General features: G+C 42.7%; 1 long non-coding RNA gene across 1 annotated transcript; it reads left to right on the forward strand.

Moving 5' to 3' along the window:
- Positions 1-6,033: 6,033 nt before the first annotated feature.
- LOC138827343 (uncharacterized) lies at positions 6,034-14,539 on the forward strand. Its single transcript, XR_011372045.1, has 2 exons — positions 6,034-6,217; positions 14,238-14,539. It is a non-coding gene; the product is annotated as an uncharacterized lncRNA (long non-coding RNA).
- The last annotated feature ends 216 nt before the right edge of the window (positions 14,540-14,755 follow it).

Raw genomic sequence — 14,755 nt, forward strand, 5'->3', positions numbered from 1 at the left:
AAAATACTGTGTAATGCCTTAGTCATTTGGAAGGCTGGCGTTATATTTATCAATGCTGTCTCTATTGACTCTCAGACATTTTAATATGAGGTCTACCTCAGAGATAACAGCTCTGTTTTCATTTCAAATGTCAGTCTTAGGAAGTTTTTTTGGTATCTCAGGCGACAAAGAGGTAGCTTTTGAAAAGCTAAATAGTAATCAGGTAGAGTGAAGGTGCTACCAGCACATTTAATTTTACATCAAACATGGGTAGATTTCCATTTCTGTGAAATTAGACTTGGAAGAGGAAGGGGAAATATACAAATGGAGGTTCTGCTACATGGTTTTGAGGGCATAGCAAATGTAAAGGGAAAGGGCTCTCAGAGGAGAAAGAATCCTTTCTTTTTACTGTTCATAAAACATAGTCTTTTGCACTTAGGATATTTCCCCTCAGAACCCTGTGAGCCTAAATCGCTGAGACATTCCGGCAATCTAGAAGAGTCAGCTCCCTCTGGACTTCAAAGAAGAGCCTCCTCATGAGGCTCCCTGTATGTCTTCCAATTCCTTCTCACTGTCACACACAGCCCTGCTATCCCCTGGGAGCCAGCACCCACCTCCAACAGAGGCTGGGGCTAAGGGAGGTCGAAGTGGGCCACGGAACAGACAGTAATGGCTCATCCTCTGATGTAGCCGCAGCGGTGGAAGACAGATCTATTTCACCACCAGGACCCCTTGTGGAAAGAAAAGCTCTTCCAGGAAAATGACTTCTAGTGAAGAAATGACCACTCTGCTTTGCTCTTTGAAAAGGATCCCTTTCTGTGGTGATCAGGATGAATCTAGAAATCTCATTGCCCACTGTATACTGTGTGACTATGAAATGTGACTATGAAATGGCTGTTGGCACTATTTGGGGAGGTTGTAGGTGGGAGGTGGGATTCCATCGAGGACAACTTGGAAGCAACTTGTTCCTGGGTCCTTCTATCTTCTCTCCTCCCCTTCCTTTCTCTCCCCTTCCTCCCCTTTCCAGCCACTCCTCTCCTCTCTTCTCCTTTCCTATCCAGCATGAGGTGAGCACCGACTCTACCATAACACTCCACCCAAGTGCACAGGGCCAAGCGGCCATGGGTTCATGGGCCATGAGCCAAAATCCACCTCTCCTCACGCCAGTGCTCTGTCCTCGTGGGCATCGATCAGGTCACCGCAAGGAGGGAAGTGACTAGCACAACCACAGATCTTTCTGCACATGGAACGTATTTGTAAGCAATGTGTGAGCTTGCAGATTCATTGGGTCCCTCTTTGCACATTTTCAAAGATGGTACACTGCCGTTCATTGGGTTTCTTTAAGAACCATTCTGGTTAGTGGAGAAAGGACAAGCAAACACTTGTTAACTCAAATCCATGCTTAGTACTTAACACCAACTTCTGTAGAGGCTACAAAATAAAGTAAGAGGGGCCTCCTCAAGGAGCCTGTGGAAGGGAGGGGATTGAGCCAAGTATTGCCGATTGCACACACTGGCAGTCCATGGTGACCAATCCAGTGTCCTTTCCTCCCCAGAGCTGGTGGTGGGCTTGAAGGTCAGGCTGTGGCTTCAGCTGGGCCATGCTGGAGCCCCCATAGCCCTGACTATGGGGACGTAGCTGGGTTGGAAGATGGAAGGCTGATTTGTTTGAGCCTTCAACCAGCATTTGTTAGATAAGTGCAAGTCAGGTTCTCTTCTAGGTGACAGATGCAAGACGCAACAAGGAAAATAAAAAAAGAGGGACAGCTGGGCGCCAGTGGCTCATGCCTGTCATCCTAGCTACTCAGGAGGCTGAGATCTGAGAACTGCTGTTCAAAGTCAGCCTGGGCAGGAAAATCAGAGACTTTTCTCCAATTAACTTCTAGAAAACCGGAAGTGGCACTGTGGCTCAAGTGGTAGAGCACTGGCTTTGATCTGAAGAGCTCAGAGACAGCGCCAAGGCCCAGAGTTCAAGCCCCATGACCGACAAGAGAGGGAAGTGGGGGGGGGGACAGAAGCAGGGGGCTGGGTCGCCTGGATGTGGCTGGCCACAGTTACATTGACCCACACATTTCAGATTCATAAATCGATAAATCTCCTTTTAGCTTAGGACAGTTTGAGTTGGGGTCTCTCCTGCTTGCAACCCAGGTTGTGAACTCACATCCCACACTTACCCCCAAGTTCTAACAGTGTGACAGGAGAAGCCTGGCCTCCTGGATCTGCTCCAGCTGGGGTCCGAGCCCTGAGCCAGTTCTAGGGCCCATTTCCTCCTCCTTCCAAGAGTTTCTGTGCTCATCGGGGTGACTCTCCAGCTCACACTTAAAGTAGTACCGACAATGTTAGGGTAGCCTACCCTCCAATGAGTCTTTTTTCCTTTGGATGGAAAATTAAACGTGCTCCTTGCCCACACCCTTGTGGAGACATCTGTAGATGCATTTCTAGCATCATAGATGAGGAGCTGAAGTTTCCCTTTGATCTCTACCTCAGTGCAGTCTCATTGGCCCTGACCAAGAACAGACCAGAGACAGGAAGTTCACCACCTCCACTCCACTCCATTGATAGACAACTTCTACGTCTGAAACACATCATCCTTATACCAAATTCAACATTTCTTTTCCTGTAATTCTGTTCTTTGTGCTATTTCTGTGAAACAGAATAACAGAGTACGCCTTTTTCCTTGTCTGTCAGCTGTTCAGATATTTGAAAACAATAATTGTGTCTTCCTATAGGGTACATGTTTGTGCAGTTTCTTCACCACTTTCTTAAAATATGTAACTTCCAGATCCGTACACATCCTGATTTCCCTTATGGCTTGTCAGCATTTGAACTATAACCTTCTCACCTACCCTACCCCTGCCCTCACCCTGCTGGTTGGTGACGCTCATAAATGGTGGTCGGGTCAAGTCCTAAGGGCTGATGGTTGAATTTGTGATGACACATCTTAAGATGCCATGGGCTCTTTTCCATTTAGCAAACACACCACGTATTTGATTGACATATCCCAATAAATAGTACTTTTCCAGAATGTTCATGGCATTACGACCCTGGATGAGAGCGGGAGGTATGGCTCACTGGTAGAGTACCTAACATTTGTGAGGACCTGGGTTTGAGTCCCAACACTAAATATAGATGTTTCTGGCAATCAAAGCTCTCCAAAATCGTTTCACAAAAACCTGTTGCCTTGAGAGTCTCTCCTTTTCTTTCCTACCATGGTATGGTAGTTTGGCGTTTTTAACCCAAGCTCCAGGCAAAATTGGATTTGTTCAACACAATAAGGCCAGACCCCAGAATGGTTCTAGAATACAGTGGGAATGTGGGAACGGCTGACAAACAAACAAAAAATCTAAATATAGGAATCTCCATTCACTTACTTGAGATTCAATTAGTTGAGGTCATGTGAAATCTAAAGTCAATGCTTGTTATACTTCTTAATTCATGTTCCTCTAAATTTAATCAGTACATTTTGTTCAGCTTTACCTAAGACATTGATGAAAACACTGGACAGGCTGGAGCCAAGGCTAGGACAATTAGAAATGGGAGCAGCCAGTCAAGGTCCACTTCACCATCTCCCTTTCTCTCTCTGAAACAGCAAATGTAGCTGGATTTTCTCATCTCATCTTGTGAGGCTTTTAAATGTCTTGTTGGAATCAAAACATGGTATTTAGTAGACAAAGCCATGGGAAATTATATCTTTTCTCTATGTCAAAAATGGTCCAATATTAATAATTTCGTATGGTTCCCCCCAATAGTTAGCCAACATTTTGGGGGGGGTCTGGTTATGGGGCCTGAACTCTGGGCCTGGGTGCTGTCACTCAGCTCTTCAGCTCAAGGCTAGCACTCTACCACTTGAGCCACAGCGCCACTTCCAGCTTTTTTCTTTTTGCTTGTGTGGTGCTGAGGAATCGAACCGAGGGCCTCATTCATGCAAGGCAAGCACTCTACCACTGAGCCACCTTCCCAGCCACACTAGCCAACATTTTATCTGTTAATTTACCATGACTTTTCTTAGAGAATCTATAATCCATTCAACCTCACCTAGAGTCTACCATCTTCTAACTCTGAAAATCAAGGTATTTGCTCACAGCTATCCCAGCTAACAGAACTCACCTTTGTAGATTCCTTCTTCATTTAATTTGTCATTTGCTTTAACCTAAGTGCTGAGGCTCACTCAAATAACTGAATGGCATGGGTGCCTACCAAGGCCTGTGTGTATCTTGGGCCTTCTTCCAATAAACTGTGTGCTGCTACTTATGGCTTGAAGGCAATCTTCCTGGAAAGACTCTAATCCTCATGTAAGAATTCTCTAAATAAGACCTTATTCCTCTTTGAGCTATGTAAATGGCATTTAAAATGCTTCAATAAAAGTGAATACTAAGGCATTTCCAAAAGCAAATAGTAAGGTGATAGTTTATGCTATTATGTAATACCTGCTTTTACCCCCAAAGCGTCAAATGACCACACAACTAATTACAGGAGCAAGCCCAAAAGAAGAGATTGCATAAATCAGATTCCTAAGTCACCTTTATACATTAAATGTGATTGCCACTGGATCAAAGAAAACCAGGATTGAAATAGGTTCAGAGCTTTTGAATACATGAATCTGAAATGAATGCATCAACATACTTGTAATAGCCCGAAATTGTACTGGAGATTTAGAGAGAAATGCAGAGAAAATTGTCTCTGGATGTTGATCTTTTTGAAAATGATAATAACCTAGCGGGACACCAGCAGCTCACATCTGTAATCCTAGCTCCTCAAAAGGTTGAGATTTGAGGACTCTGGTTCAAAGCCAGCTTAGGCAGGAAAGTGCACGAGACTCTTATTTCCAATTAACCAGCAAAAAGCCAGTAGTGGAGATGTGGCTCAAGTGACAGAGCACTAGCCTTGAGCAAAAAAGCTCAGAGACAGCAGTGCCCAGGCCCTGCGTTCAAGCCCCAGGACCTGCACAATAATTATTGTTGTTGTCATTGTCATTGTTGTTATTGTTGTTTTGATAACTAAAGTTAGGTATGTCATAGTATTCTAGCATGATCCTTGCTCATAAATATATCAGTCATTTGCAAAAAAGTAACACCCTGTGGCATGGCATACTAGCGATTCATTTTCCTAGTTTGTACTCTATTTACTTGTTAGTTATTATTAATAATAGAGGTCAGAAGTAGGGAGTGGGAGACAAATTATTCTAGAAACACATTACTAGTGTGTTCACTATTTTGAAGTAGTGAAAAAGTCTTTAAAAGCCACCAGACCTAGGCTTTCATCTGATAAAATATGTCCAAAGAATTAATATTTTTAATTAGAGAAGGAGGTGAACTTGTGGCCCTAAAATCAGAAATAAGATTATTCTTACAAGAGGCCTTGGCAAAAAAAAAGGAAAACCATGGACACAAGGATTTCCAAGAAGTTCAAATAACTGATTGTCCCTGATGAGCAGCCCAACTAGAACTGTGAAAGACACTTGCAAATAATTCCTAGGTCTCTTTACCTTCAGGAAAGCAATGCTGTGTCATCTGTACCTGTGGAATCAAGACTCTAGATGGGGTTTTGCGACCCCTTAAACTACCAATTACTTGTAGTTTGTAATTTCTTCCACGTGCTTCCCTTCCCACTCATTTGCACCCTGCTCTTGCTCCTTAACAATAATGTGTGTGTTGAGAAAGGTTCTGGAAGTATGTCCCTCCCACCAGGTGACCCGGGTTCTGTGGGGGGGGAAGGGGTACACAATCTCACCTAGGCTTGGGGACCCAGTGGTGACTTGGAATTTCCCTAACATAGCCATGTTTGGGAGCACCTCGCTCACCTGCAACTGGTTAATACTTGCACTGAGAATATCTGTGCTGCTGAGTGCCTCTTATTTTCAGATAGTCAGGAAGCACATGCTTGGGCTTTGCCCTAAGTCACATCCAAAGGCCACTCTTCAGAGGGATTTGCCTCCTGAGCCAAGGCAACGAGCTGACCTTGACCGGCGAGAAAGTCCTTTGTCATCTTAATCAGCTGCTTTCTGGTCTGTGGGAGAGTGATTCTGTTGGCTTTCTTCCCTGTATTGTTTCTAATATCAGCTCTGGGTCATTACAAATATGCTTCTGCAAGTCTGTAGAGAACGCGGGTATGAGGGATGGAGCCCTTGGAAGGAAAGCACCTTGCGTCTCCCAGCTGGAAGGTCAGGCAAGAGCAAGATGGCTTCTCCTCTACTGCACCTCTTAAAGAAAGGTCATCCACACTCCTTGATGGGCTGCCTGGTAAGAAAAAAACTATGTTCTAATCCCTGAGTATCTCCTGTTTAAATTTTTGATGGAGTCTCCTGCCAAAGGGACCTCCTATTCCCTGTGAATATTCTCTTGATTATTTTTTGACATTCTTTTTTTTATTATTGTGAAAATACTGTACAGAGGGGTTACAACTACATGGGCAAGATAATGAGTACATTTCTTATCAAGCATTGTAGCCCCCTCCTTTGTTTCCCCTTCCCATCCCCTCCTCCCACCACAACCCTCCTCCCCGCCCCCTACCAAAGTTGTAAAGTTTGTTTTCGACATAACAACTTGTACTCTTGATTGTTTTTTCTCCCAAAGAAGCTGCAGCCATTAACTACTGTGTTTGTACACTGGGGGAAAAAAAAGAAATGTGCAAATCTTTCAGAGACCACTAAACACTAGCTCTACAAAACTGAAAGGTAGCTGTGAGTTGTGAGGGGCTGTTGGGTAACTAGTCCACGAAGCCCCGTTCCAGTATTTTCCAATTCCCAGTGCCTGGAAAATTTCAGAAATCAATGCCACCATGCAAGTCTTGAAAGAAGCAGATAGTAACACTCACCAGGCATCCATTTAACCTACCAGTCTGACCTGTGCAGAGGTCTGAGGGATATGATGGATGGTCACAGTGCTAGGCACACTCGCACCTGCTAACCTAGATGCGGCATCTTTGGTAGAGCAAATGAACATGGTTGCTGGTGTGTGGTGGGCAACCACTTTCTTCATCACGTTGATTTGTGAGGACCATCACAAGTATTGGCTTCTAACTCACAGGAGAGTAATATATATTCACCCTTGCTTTGAAGCAATTCTCCTGTCCTCGCTATGAAAGAATCTTCAGAGATCTTGAGTGTCCTACTGCCCACTAACTTCCCACTGGTCCATTCCATTGACCACATTAGGCTAGCGCTCTTTTCTAAGCAAGAAGACAGCACTTAATGGAGAAGGTACTTAAATGGAAGAAGAAAGAGCATAAGGGGGCCACTGACTAAGAAGTGGACCACTTACATAGAAGATAAATCCCCTCGAATCTCAGAATGCTTTCCTCCAACTCAGTGAAATTTCTAGGCAAATTCTTCTAGATCCTTCACAATCTCTCTAAGCTATTTGGCTTTTCACACAGGAATTCAGTATTTATAATGTAAAAAAAAAACTTTTAAAAGAAATCTACTGGGAAGTGACTAGAAAGCTATAGCTTGAGAACCCAAGGGCCATTGTCACAATTTATTTTATCATCCCAAGTCATCCCTCCTTTAGGGTAAAACCTTTGTGATTCTTTAAGCTCTAACTAGAAAGCTTTCTTTCCTTTGAGTGGCTTTGCCCTTTTTGCTTATACTGAGCATTTAAGAAACAGGAAAAGAGAACAAATGTGCTCCTTTGACTCGGCTTCAGTTTATTACAGGAATTACAGAAATGAAAGGAATTACCAGGAAACAACCATTTCAATATTGCACACTTTATTATTCATTCGGTATTTTTAGAACTTTACGAGATTTCTTCAGTCCTCAAATTTGATTAGTATGTGTGTGACTCCAAACCTCCAAAAGTCCCTTGGTTTTTGGTTACTGCTATGTTTATCACTTGATATTACAATTTACTAATGTAAGCCTTGTCGTAAGGACAATCTTATGACCTAGCAAAATGCTGACTGGCTCCTGCAAACAACTTTGCTTCCAGTGACTTCCAGAGGGCCATAAAAATCCAGTTTGAGAAGAGGAAAAGAGTCAGTATAAAAAACTTCCTGACTCCAAAAGTGAAATTGTTCTTAATTAATTAGTCAACAGATTTATCTGTTCATACCACAGTAATCTTGCAAGATGGCACCAGGTGTTGATTCAAGAAATCCAATGTTAAGAAATACATCCAAAGAAAATTCTTAAGATGGCAGTCATATGTTTGTGAACCAGAAATATGAACAACAACCCCAAGTGTGTATAGGTTGAATATTATATCCTAGACAGGAAATCAAATACAATGAATGCAGCTATTGAAAACAAGCTTTTCTGGGAGTCTCAATGAAATGAAAAAGAACAAAAATGAGCATACAAAACAATATAAACAAAGACACACACGTCCACTTTATTTAAAAAAACAGAAGTTTCACAGAAACTAGCTGAGCCTACTGAAAAATGCAAGCTATTTTCACTTTTCTTTACACAGTTTTATCTGTTCTGTAAAATATGTCTGAAGAGCATTAGTATATTTTAATAATAACTATCAGTCATTTGTCATCAATTACTTTTCAGACTTTCTAAAGGGAAAAATATTTAAGTTCCCTAAGATTTACTCTGTGAAAAATTATTTTAGAGCTACATAGTTATATTTATAAGGAATAACTGCTATAAGACCAACTGTAATTTGCAATGTTATTTTATTTCAATGAGATATGAAACTGACATCATCATATGCAACCCATGCATAAATTCAACTCTAGTCTTCCTGATTATATATATATTTGTATATATATATGATATATCATAATATATGATATATCTGTATATAATGACATATTATATACATGATATAATGTATATGAGGTTGTATATAATATATAGATATAATGATATATATGATGATATATAGGACATAATGTATATATGTATAATATATGATATATATATATCATATGTATCATATATTATATATTATGATATATACATATATATATGTTATAATGCCCTAGAACATTCAGCTATAAACAGCCCTGAATTCTTATTCTAACTTCTGAGAAAGAGCTATCTACTTAAGCCTCAAGCCTTTCTTTCCTTGGTCCATTTCCCCGGGTTCAATTATTGTTAGGAAAAAAATAGAGCAAGAAACTGTTTGTCCTCCATGCCAAATGCAGCCCTGGGCGGTGGGGACCCTGGCATTAAGCTGGGGACTGCAGATAGAGCTGTGTAGACTCAGGCTCAGGACAGCAGAGGATGTGGTATAGACACAGGCTCAGGGACAGCAGAGGATGCTGTGTAGACGCAGGCTCTGGGACAGCAGAGGATGTGATGTAGACTCAGGCTCTGGGGCAGCAGAGGATGCGGTATAGACACAGGCTCAGGACAGCAGAGGATGCTGTGTAGATGCAGGCTCAGGGACAGCAGACGGTGTGGTATAGACCTCAGGCCTGGTTGGCTTGCACTCCACACATCCACTGTGCCACAGGTGAGAAGGCATGCGGGCTCCCAGCAGTTACCACACTGGGGAAACCGTGGTGGAATGGAACCTGCCTGGACGGGTGGCTCCCGCCACTGGGGTCCGAGCCGTGGGCCCCCATTCCCCACGCTCCACACCAGTACCTGCTGGGCAACTCTCATCCACTCCATGCAGCCACCCCACCCATGCAAGCTGGGAAGCATGTTCACACTGTGATCCAGCCACTCAGGGCCTAATCTGGAGGATGGTGGTTTGAAGATAATCAGGCAGAAGAGCCCAAGAGACTTTACCTCCAATTAACCAGGGAAAAAAAAAGGAAAAAAAAACCCCGCTGGACCAAGATAAGTGCTGCTCACACCTGTAATCCCAGCTACTCAGGAGGCTGAGATCTGAGGATCTGGGTTCATAGCCAGCCCAGGCAGACACAGCCAAGAGACTCTTATCTCCCATTAACCAGCAAAACAAGCAGAAAGTAGAGGTGTGGCTCAAGTGGTAGAGCACCAGTCAGGACCAAGGAAAAAAAGCTAAGAGCTTAAGCCCTGAGTTTAAGCCCTTGGATTCACACATACACACACACACACACACACTTACACAAAGATGTTTATTTCTATGCTGTTGACACATCTCCTGGTGGTTTAGAGCTAAGAAATGTTTTCTTAGGTCTCAGTGCTCAACTCATGTATTTTCCAAGAGCCATAGAATTACAGTATTTTTTTCTAGTGCTCACTCAAATTTAATTCAAGAATGTAGGCAATGGTACCAGGTATGGTCAGACATTCCCATGACCCCAGCACACAGAAGGCTGAAACCATGAGGCCAGCCTGCAGGCCAATAGGATTTTTAAATAAGACCAAGGCATAGATTAACACACTCACTACCTGACACATGTAATTGTAATCCTTATGTCCATCCTTCTACACTAACAATAAAGTAGATTAATGAAACTTTCATTTTCTCATCCTTTGAGATCCCATTAAATCACACCACTGTTGCTTTGGGTTCAAACCCTGAGGACTTCTATAAAGGTGCAGGTATAATGTAATCTAGGAGAAATAGCTGGGTAAATAGGAGAAATGAGGTAAAACACCTTTCATATTTTGCTCCCATAGCCTTTCTGATTCCATGTGGTATATTTGAGGAATGTACATGCTGGTTAAGCTTGAATTTGTTGCCAGCAACAAATTTGTTGCCTGAAAGCAAAAGTTGTTTGTGTTCTGAATATTATGAGTTTGGGCTTCAGTGAAGTGGTTAATAAGTACACTGAACAATTGTTCTTAAATTATCTGCGAATTTCAAGGTGCACCAGGCACAATCTAAGGAGAAAAAAAAAGGAAGAAGAAGATGCTCTCACTGTGGCTGCAAGGGAATGGAAACTGTGTCTCATGGGCAGAGAAACACAGTGCCCAGGAAAGACAGGGATCAGGAGCCACCTGGTTGGACCAGCTTTCCTTTGGGTTCTGTTGGAAGGAGAAAAAAAAAAGCTCCAAGGGGAATTAAGTTAGAATCATCCATGAGTACATCAGGCTTTCCATCACTGTGACAACACACCTACGCAAAGCAATGCAAAGAAAGAACTTCCTCAGGTGCAGATTTTCAGAGGTTTTTGTGGAGGAGAGGGGGAAGCAGAGTACCTCGCTTTATGGTGGCCAGGAAATGGAGGGGAAAGAGAAAGAGAAAGAGAGAGACAGAGACAAAGACAGAGAGACACAGAGATATTGCAAATGTGAGCATGGGAAAGGGAATGCCTGCCCTATCTGACTTTCTGCTTTCTCCCAATCGTTCCATCTGGGCTACCAAACTGTGCAACGATGCTGCCCAAATTCAAGAGGAGTGTTTCTCCCTTAATTAAGCCTCTCTCAGAAGTTCCTCACAGACACCTACAAGTGTGCTTTTACTAATCTCCTAGGTGATTCTCAATCCAGGCAAGTGACAATTGAGATTAACCATCACATAATGTCTTCAGTAGCAAATTGTACAAAGGCCACTGGCTTAAAGAAGCCCAAGGGGCCACAGTACAGAAGTTAAGCTGGGAGACCATCCAACCACACCAAGAGCAGATCTGGGCAATGGTTGTAACTTCAACAGGAAGATTTAAAATCAGAGTTAAACAGAGGCTGATAAGCATTACACAAAAGTAAGGAAAAGAAACAGTGTTCAGTTGATTCTATGTGTGATGGTTTTTTTTTTAATTTTTATTTTAAACCCTGTATCACTTTGTAAAATCTTCTGTGCTCACTACTTATCAAAAGGATCAAATCAGCCTAGCTTCTCAGAAGGCTGATATCTAAGGATCGAGGTTCAAAGCCAGCCTGGGCAGGAAAGTCTGTGAAACTCTTATCTCCAATAAACCACCAAAAAGCTAGAAGTGGAGCCATAGCTCAAATGGTAGAGCACTAGCCTTGAGCAAAAATAGCTCAGGGATATCGCCTGGGCCCTGAGATTGAATCCCAGGACCAGCACAAAAGGGTCAAATCATAGAAGGGTTGACAAAAACCTTTGAAAATGGTTCATATGTGCCCGAATCCACTGTGCAGATGCATGCTCCAGGGCCCCTGCCCACGTACTCGCTGGCTGCCCTGGTTCAGGCTTACCGTCCTACCTTAGCTAAGACACAGCCTGGGGAGGAAAACACACGCACACACACACAGAAAATACCGAGCTTGCTCAGCACCTGCCGTTCCCCTCTGTGCACTCACCTAAATGCTTCCTCCACCTGGGATCAGACCCAACTGCACACTCTCCAGCAGCTATGTGGAAGTGTGTTGGAGCAAAGAACAAAACAGTGATGGAGCCTCAGTGCCAGACATGGGAAGCCATCACCCACCTGCCAGCCACTCACTTGACCCAGCAGGCTCTGCAATTCTTACCTTTAGCTTATATATGTACATATACAATATGTTCCATATAATGGATATGTACTTAACTCACCTCTCTTGCTTTTCACCAAGTTTTGTTTGTGCCATTCCCTCGCATTTCCTAAGTGTCAAATAGTGTCTAATACATGGCAGGTGTTCAGTACACATTTGGTGAATGAATAAAAGAGTAAACATAGTCTCAATCAGAAATGGACTGCTCTAGAGCATTCCAGCACCTTCTATGGGCACAGTCACATGGCTATCAGAGTTTGGTGTCCCTTGGGCAGAGAAGGCAGCCGAAGAAGGAGAAGAAGGAGGAGAAGGAGGGGGAGGAGGGGGGAAGGGAAGAGGAGGAGGGGAAGGAGAAGGAGAAAGAGGGGAAAAAGACGAAGAGGAGGGGAAGGAGAAGAGGAGGAGGGGAAGGAAGAGGAGGAGGAAGTGGAGGAGAAGGAAAGGAAGGAGAAGGAGGAGGGGAAGGAGAAGAGGTGGAGGAGGAAGAGGAGAAGAGTACAAAGAGAAGAGGAGGAAGAGGAAGAAGAGGAGGAGGAGGTGGGGAGAGGAAGCTCCCTACACCCAAGGAGCTGTTAAGAGAAACAAATTCTGAGCAAACAATTCAATAATTCTCCAACCAAAAGCTGAACCATTAACAGGTTTGGCATCTCCATACTCCTCATCCACTGTGATTAAACTGCTTTTTCTGGAGTCAAGAATGTTAACGCATTTTCTTCTCCAACTGCATGCTTAGACACGTGAAACAAAATTGCATTAGAGCCTTATGAAACACTGCAGACTGATATTTTAAATACAGTTTCAATAAACTATAGGAGTCAATACTATACAGACTTGAACTATATCTACTCATAAAAAAAAAAAACCTCACGCTGAAAACCTTCTCTTGGGGCCAATCACAACGCTGGGCTCCATTGATTTATGACACTGGCCACTGTGGCCTAGCCATTTAATCTCATTATCAACATCAATCACCAGTTTTTATTACAACATTTTGCAGGGCGAGCAAAAATATCTTTCTCTTGAGGACAAATTAGGCACCCCAAAGTGACTTTTGCAAATGCATACTGTTGGCTGTAACTCACTGTGCTACAATTCAATCTACAAGTGCCTCAGCAGCTAAAAGCAATTGTATGGTTTAAAAAAATAATAATAAAAGAAATATCCAAAGTGATTCCTACAACATAATGGCTATCTGGTGACTGAGTAAAGATTTTTCCAGGTTCAATGACATGTGCTTTCACTTATGCCTCCAAAGGTTGTCATCCAGAAGATATTAAATGTGCCCAAATATCCTTCAAGACAGAACATAATTCACCATTAAGACGATGCAAGGCCCTATTAGCTTGCCAGGCAGACCAACACCACTGGTTTGGGGTGTGCTTTCCTGAGTCTGCGCTCAACGTGAGAAAGTAATGGCCAAGCAGAAGACACAGCAGAGTGGCTAATTGCCAGATACACCACCAATAAATCAACGGAGCCCATTAATATGTAATGGAGCTCAATTTACTGTTAATGCAGATACTCCGGCAAAGCCAGGGAGCTCTTTAAAAGTAACTGCAGTAATAATTCCCCTTTATGTAAGTCAAATAAAATTAGCATTTAATCCTAGAGTTGTATCCTGTAAGAAATAAGCGTTCTTCTAAATTATTTAACTATTTTCCAGCATAGACTCCTGGGTTCTGGAATCCTGGTTGTACTCTTCCAGCTTGGCCTACCAGACTCTCTCTCTCTCTCTCTCTCTCTCTCTCTCTCTCTCTCTCTCTCTCTCTCTCTCTCTCTCTCTCTCTCTCTCCTTTCCTTTGTTTCTGATGGTAAAATAGCTGTTTTTTCTTGGTATCTCTCTGTGTGTGAGTGGCACTTTTTTTCAATATTTTCCAGAAGTATATAGAAGAATGTCCAATAAGGAATACATATGAAGCAGGAAATCATTTTCTCTCTTCATCTTAAAGTGTTTCCTTGAGAAAGCACTTATACTACTCTCTCTTTTCCTTCAGGCAGCTCGCCATGGTACTAGTCAAACATACAGTGAAAATGCTCCTGGTGCCGTGTCTTCCCATACCTTGTCAAGACTGTGTCTCAAAATAAAACTACAGTCTCAACACCTGGAAAGATCTCGACTTCCCTCCTGCCCAGTGAGGACCAAATGAGTTGACCCGTGTGATTGCACCCAGTGGAACACTAAAATGCCAGGCACATGCCAGACATGTGTTAAAAATTATTAATACAATTTAGGAATAATGACAATATGCACTCAGACTCTCCATAAAGATAGCCCTTGGTGGTCTATTAATCCACATCCTGTCTGCAGCGGGTATTTGTACACGTAGCATATCCTCTGAGAACTTATTCTGGGCCAGTTGCATATATTTTAACAATATAATTGCTTCCAAATTAAGCATTATTCTTATAAGACCACTATGGGCTATTAGAATGAGTAAACATATGTAAATAATAACAAAAGCTCTTACACAAATGTAGTACGGGAAGTTATACAGCCAGGCATCCGTAGCTC

Source organism: Dipodomys merriami, unplaced genomic scaffold, assembly GCF_024711535.1.
Source record: "Dipodomys merriami isolate MVZ:Mamm:240054 unplaced genomic scaffold, mDipMer1.0.p SCAF_154, whole genome shotgun sequence".
Taxonomy (NCBI): domain Eukaryota; kingdom Metazoa; phylum Chordata; class Mammalia; order Rodentia; family Heteromyidae; genus Dipodomys; species Dipodomys merriami.